We start from the raw sequence: 6,640 nt of genomic DNA, 5'->3' as shown, positions 1-6,640 counted from the left end.
ACACACTTTAATTATTTAAGTGCCTCGATATAATCACCTTTATCTACTTAACCTTGGTAGGGTTCATACCGTAATGCTAGATGGTTGAAGTACTTAGTGATAGCTGAGTTGTACAATATGTATACCTAGAATTCATATGAACCTGTTGATTGGTTATGCCTGTTTCCACTGTGGAAGGTTCTTTCTAGCTTCGATGCATTTTTCATGGTTGTAACCTCTGGTCTACATATGTATGAAGTCTTCATGCACTTATTAGTACATATTGTTTTGGGCAATTGTGCAATATAGGCTCCCTATTTGGATAGCAGTATTCCTATTTTATTCATGTTCTTTATTGAGTGATGTATATTATGTCATTGTGTTTAATAAAATTTGTACATTTGGCAATTTAGACTCATGTCTTTTGGTGTATGACTTGTATTCCGAGTTTTTGCCTTAATTATATGTATTGGGTTTGTTGGCTATTATTGTTGTTTCTGTTTTTTGACAGTTTATACCCAAATTTGGTCACGATGGACCTTAAAGCCAGGGAATTGACCTGGTTACAAAAAGCTTCCAATATATTTGTTCCAGGAACTGCATCCAATTTTAACGATACCCATTCTGATTTTAAGGAACTGACCCAGAACCATAGAAATCTTGTTCACAAAAAGACACGGTTATGGTGGACTAAAATTTCATTGGACAACTATTTAAGATTGAAAATAATCCCAAGGGGCTTACGTGTTCAATTATTTCCGTCTTTTGAATTGGATGATGAATTGCCTCTCAAAAAATGGGAAGAATGCGCAACTAATTGTTCTTTGTCTTTCATGCAAATTATTAACGAAAAGAATGTTAAATTACTTGCTGAGACTGATTTACAGATTGAACAGTCCCAGAATTCGATGAGTCAGAAATTTCAAAGTAAGGAGCTGAGTTCTTTCTACAAGGACCTTGAGCGTGATCTGAGTAAATGGGAACAGGATATTAGTTAAATTAAAACCAAGAAATATCAGAGAGATGTTTGCGATTATGAAACCAAGAAGGTGTATCGGTGGCAGTCTAAAACCAGCAAATTGGATAAGCCTTTGATTAGGAGTTCATCTAATATCTCTCTGTCCTCACATGCAAGTAGTCTATCCTCTATTTCTGAACCAGAATCTGGCAGTTATTCAAGGGTTAGAACAAGATTTGGTGGAAAAAGGAAATTTCGTGACTACAAAGCTAAACATGATGACGTCCGACGTAATGATCATCCCAAGGTAGTGAATCTATTGGAACATTGTCTTACTGTTCAGATTAATTTACTTGAGAAGGGTCTAACATTTTCTCCTGGTACTCCTTTAGACTCATTCACGGCAATAAAGGATGTCCATTTATTCGCCCGAAAATTGATCCTTAAACGATTTCACGAAAAATCTAATATGAATATGGGATTTGATACTAGGGAAGAGAGAGAAGCCCTGGCTATTTTGGAATCCCTTGGGGGATGAGAGTGATATCTCTGAGGTTAGTGATTTTCCACATTATCTCTTTAACAAATCAAGAAAATTTCCCAGTCTTAACATTTGTCCGGCAGTTGACATTTTTGTAAAACTGGTTTCCACTGATATTGAGAAGTTAAGAATTACTCCATTTAAAAATAAGAATAGATTGTCCATTGAGACTGCTATAAGGGAGTTGAAATCTTGGTCCGATGTTACATTCAAACCTGCCGATAAAGGTGGGAACTTAGTTATTTGGCCGAAAATACTCTATGAGAAACAAGCTATGAGGTTGCTTTTGGACAAAAACTGCTATAAGAAATTGACGCACAATCCGTTGGTGTCCTTTCAAGAAAAATTAAGTGAAATTGTTGTCAAGGCATTTGATAGGAATATCATTTCTAAAAAAATGAAGGACACAATTATTGGAATTAAACCACGACTTCCAACGTTCTAATTAATTCCAAAATTGCATAAAAATCCGATTGACCCACCAGGGAGACCCATAGTCTCCGGTAATGGAGGTCTTTGTGAGATGGTATGTCAATTTATCGACCATTATTTAAAACCACTAGTTTCCACGTTACCTTCCTTCATTAAGGATACGACATCTGCCCTTGGTCATTTTGATGGGTTGATGTTACAGGATAATATGCTGATGGTGACTGCGGATGTGGAGAGCCTGTACACTTCCATAAGACATGAGGATGGTTTGCGTGCGGTGTCATGGTATTTAAATTCTAGTAATCTTGAGAAACCTTTGATTGAGACCATAATTCTTCTTCTTGAATTCATATTAAGGCACAACTGTTTTACTTTTAATGACCAGGTGTTCCTTCAGCTCCAAGGTACTGCCATGGGGGCATGTTGTGCCCCCTCGTATGCCAACCTGTTCCTTGGGGCTTGGGAACAAGATATATTTCAGAGCAACCCGGTGAGCCAGATGGAGAGAATCCACAAATGGATTCGTTATATCGATGACATCTGGTTCATCTGGGAAGGCTCGGTAGAACAGTTGGATGCTTTGATGGTTGAACTCAACAATAACTGTCTAAATATCAAGTTGACCCACACCTATGGTCGTAGGGTCAATTTTTTGGATGTGGACATTCAATGTAAGGATGATGGACTTTTGTTCACTGATGTGTATCGCAAACCCATGTCTACTAATGCCCTCTTGCATGCGGACTCTTCACATCCACGATCTACCATCAGCAGTATCCCGATCGGCCAGCATCTCAGAATTAAAAGAATTTGCTCTACCAAAGAAACATTCGAACATCAGGCTAGGGATCTATATTCTAGATTTCGTGAACGAGGATATAGCCATAGAACCATTCGGCGGGGTTACCAGAGAGCAAGTGGTGTAACAAGGGATGAATTGTTATATAAGTCCCCTAGTAAGGACAAAAATGCTAATCCTCCTATTACATTGATTACTCCATTCAACAATCAATGGGATGATCTGAAAGGGATCTTTCAGAAACATTGGGATGTTCTCAAGATGGATCCCATTATTAAAAATTTTATTTCCCCGTTCCCTTTAATTACTGCCAAAAGATCAAAAAATCTGCGTGACTTGCTTGTGAGAAGTCATTATGAACGTTCCAGAACTAATTCGGCTAGCCAGTCTATTAAAGGCTTTTTTCCATGTGGGCTTTGTAAAACTTGCAGAAATTTGGTGAAATGCAAAGATTTCTCTAATTTTGATGGGTCCCGTATTTTTAAAATTTTGCATCGCCTCACTTGTTCATCCACAGGGGTTATATATCACGCTCAATGTCCTTGTGGATTGATTTATGTAGGTATGACTACTCGAGAACTAAAAATTCATGTACGGGAACATGTACGTGATATTGAAAAGGCAAAGAACTCGGATCCTACAGAAACGTTGAAGACTCTTGCGAAACATTTTAAAGATCATCATAATTCGGATTCAAGTAAGCTTGTGGTCAAAGCGATTGATCAGGTGACCCTTGGTCCTAGGGGGGGTGATTTGTTTAAAAGTTTATCCCAGGTGGAAAGTAGGTGGATATACAGATTGCACTCCATTACCCCCTTTGGGTTAAATGAGAGTTTTGGGTTTAGTTCATTTCTTTAATGTAATATTTTGGGTTTTTTATTGGGTTTTAGAAGGTTGTTTACTTTATTTCATTTGATTTTAATTTTTCTTGTCCTGCCATCTTGCTATCTAGGTTCTAATATATATGGACGGATATTTTCACTGAGTCATCCCTTATGAATCTGTGACACAAACAACATGGATTGTATTACAAGGGACTTCATGAAGTGCAAGGAAAAACAAGGATAAAATTTGTATATTTAGTAGGACGTCAATGTTCTCTCACGTGCAATATTTGTATAAATGTCTGCACTTTTCTAGTGTTTTTCACTTTATAATGTATTTGCATGAAATGTTATTGTTAATACTATTAATAATATTTATAATTATAATATTATTTTGTTAGTTTCACATTATTGGCTATACACGCTTTGGTTGTAATTATTACAATTATTATAGCCATATATTAGGTCACTTCACTTTTCAAATATAGCCTAATTTATCTAGTTCCTTGGATAAACCACTATTGCCCAGTGCGCATGTCCGGCTTCGTCAGCTCCGACTGTCCGGCAAGCAGACATTAGGAGAGGAGTGCGCTTGCGCGGTCGCTATAGCGACGCGTCGCCGCTCCTACTCCACGTCTGCAAACCGGTAGTCCTTTTGTTCCAGGAAGGTGACGTCAGCGGCACATGCGCCATAGGGCAGGAAGTGGTGACACGCATTTGGGATGCGCTTCGGCGTGACTTAGTGATGCGGACGGTTGTTCTTATATGATTGGCTGTCCACAGTATATAACGCCCATTCTATAAGCCCATAAGACACGCCTCCTGACGAAGAAGCGAAACGCGCGTTGGGGCGATAGGGAAGCCAGTGCCACACACTTTAATTATGTAAGTGCCTCGATATAATCACCTTTATCTACTTAACCTTGGTAGGGTTCATACCGTAATGCTAGATGGTTGAAGTACTTAGTGATAGCTGAGTTGTACAATATGTATACCTAGAATTCATATGAACCTGTTGATTGGTTATGCCTGTTTCCACTGTGGAAGGTTCTTTCTAGCTTCGATGCATTTTTCATGGTTGTAACCTCTGTTCTACATATGTATGAAGTCTTCATGCACTTATTAGTACATATTGTTTTGGGCAATTGTGCAATATAGGCTCCCTATTTGGATAGCAGTATTCCTATTTTATTCATGTTCTTTATTGAGTGATGTATATTATGTCATTGTGTTTAATAAAATTTGTACATTTGGCAATTTAGACTCATGTCTTTTGGTGTATGACTTGTATTCCGAGTTTTTGCCTTAATTATATGTATTGGGTTTGTTGGCTATTATAGGTGGGAGCAATTCCTAGTAGACCAACATCATGAAACATGAACAATGCACCTAGGATTTCACTGATTGAGCGCCTTTGCCGACTGCCGCAGTGTTTTATTTTACTGGTCTCCCTGAGGTCAGTGATTGTTTTGTGATGAAACATGATGTTGGTCATGCTCCCTCCTAGCCAGAATCCTACTCCACACTGATGAGGGGCAACACCCCAAAACAGCTGTCTGTGGATGGATACCTGGCCTTGGTATTTCCCTTGCCATATCTGTAAACTCATAAAGAGCTGGGTATTGACTTAAAGGGCCACTTAATATGGTGGTAATGGTGGTTTCCGAAAGGAGCCACTCCTTGGCTGGGTCCTTCCCTGGAGGAAGATCTGGCTAGTCCCGTGTTTGAGACTCTTAAATGAGGCTCCATGGACTTTATTTGCATATTCGTATTTCTTTGACTCAAGACATTATCTAGAATATAGAATGGTTATTTACTAGGCACAACTTTTACAGCCTCCTGTTTAGTTGCTATTGTGGGTGTGTGGCACCACCTTGTGGTTCTTACTTTTTAGCAATATTTTATGTATTTTTTCATGTTTATTAAAGATTATATATTTTACTATTTGTTTCATGTTAGATACACATTCCCCTACCAATAGGAAGTAGCACAACTCACAAAACTATAAGCACACAAGAATCTCACAATTCAATTAAGAAGTGGAAATCAGAGAGTTTTTGAAGCTAAAATCACATAATTTTATTAAATCAAAAAATTAAAATACAAAGTGTATACACCTTAATGGCCAGAGGTGTACAAAAACAACAAAGTCAGACTATTTATGTGACTTAATAAACATGGGTCAGCAGTCTTCTTAAGAAACTGACATGAAAAGTCAATGCTTCCTGCTGCCATAGACAAGTAAAAGCACACATGCAAATAGTAACTGCCCATCTGACTGCGTAAGATGCTTCACATAAATGCCTAAAAGCGGCCAGAAATTGAATGTGACATTGTAATCAAGCTGCACTTACATGTTGTGATTGAAACCGCTACTCAGGCCAGCCGCCCCATTATTATGTGATTTTAGCTTCAAAAACTCTCTGATTTCCACTTCTTAATTGAATTGTGAGATTCTTGTGTGCTTATATTTGTTTCATGTGCACATTTTTCTATATATAGTATTCAATGTATAGTGTAAGTATACCGGTAACACATTGATCACCAGTTACATTGTACACACAAACTCTGTACGTAGTGTCAGTGTACAAGTAATACAGCGATTGCCAGTGACATTATGCACAGGAGCTCTGTATACAGTGTGTCATGACACAGCTGTCGTGTGACCTGTGACCAGGGGCTCTTTCCCTGGCCTTAACACTAGGTGGCGCCCTAGCTCGCTCTGTTCCTTGAGATACTTCAGATGGCGAAGATGCCAGGGCCCCTGCTCTTGCTTTTTCTCCTAAGTTAGGCCTTTGTCTATCCCCTTCCCACACCCAGGGAAGAGGGGGCGCTACTGTGCACCGCGGTACGTAAACCCGACAAATATAGACCCTCTTTTGGTATTGTATACTCATTGTTAAATTTTGTCATTTGTCGCTCTTTATATATGCAAATTTTTTTTTGCACATATTTATATAAGTATTTTGTGATACATGCTTGTACATTTGCAGGCATACATTTCTAAAGCCAGTTACAATTATTCATTCAGTGCCTTTCATGGGAGCCTGCTGTGGTTTGCCATTGCCTTTATACTGAGGTGTGGCATTTGGTCTTGAGTCTCCTTT

The 6,640-nt window shown here is 38.6% G+C and overlaps 1 long non-coding RNA gene across 2 annotated transcripts; it reads left to right on the top strand.

Moving 5' to 3' along the window:
• The first annotated feature begins 494 nt into the window (after positions 1 to 494).
• On the top strand, positions 495 to 4,790 carry LOC141082909 (uncharacterized). 2 transcript variants are annotated; one of them, XR_012230714.1, is made up of 4 exons: positions 495 to 1,244; positions 1,330 to 1,491; positions 3,272 to 3,406; positions 3,662 to 4,790. It is a non-coding gene; the product is annotated as an uncharacterized lncRNA (long non-coding RNA). The 2 variants fall into 2 exon arrangements; XR_012230654.1 differs by having other exon boundaries at positions 3,227 to 3,406.
• Positions 4,791 to 6,640: the final 1,850 nt, after the last annotated feature.

Source organism: Dendrobates tinctorius, unplaced genomic scaffold (genome assembly GCF_039654945.1).
Source record: "Dendrobates tinctorius isolate UK_male_01 unplaced genomic scaffold, ASM3965494v1 ptg000001l, whole genome shotgun sequence".
Classification (NCBI taxonomy): domain Eukaryota; kingdom Metazoa; phylum Chordata; class Amphibia; order Anura; family Dendrobatidae; genus Dendrobates; species Dendrobates tinctorius.
Note: the sequence above shows the minus strand (reverse complement) of the source record. Positions and strands in the feature narration are given on the sequence as shown.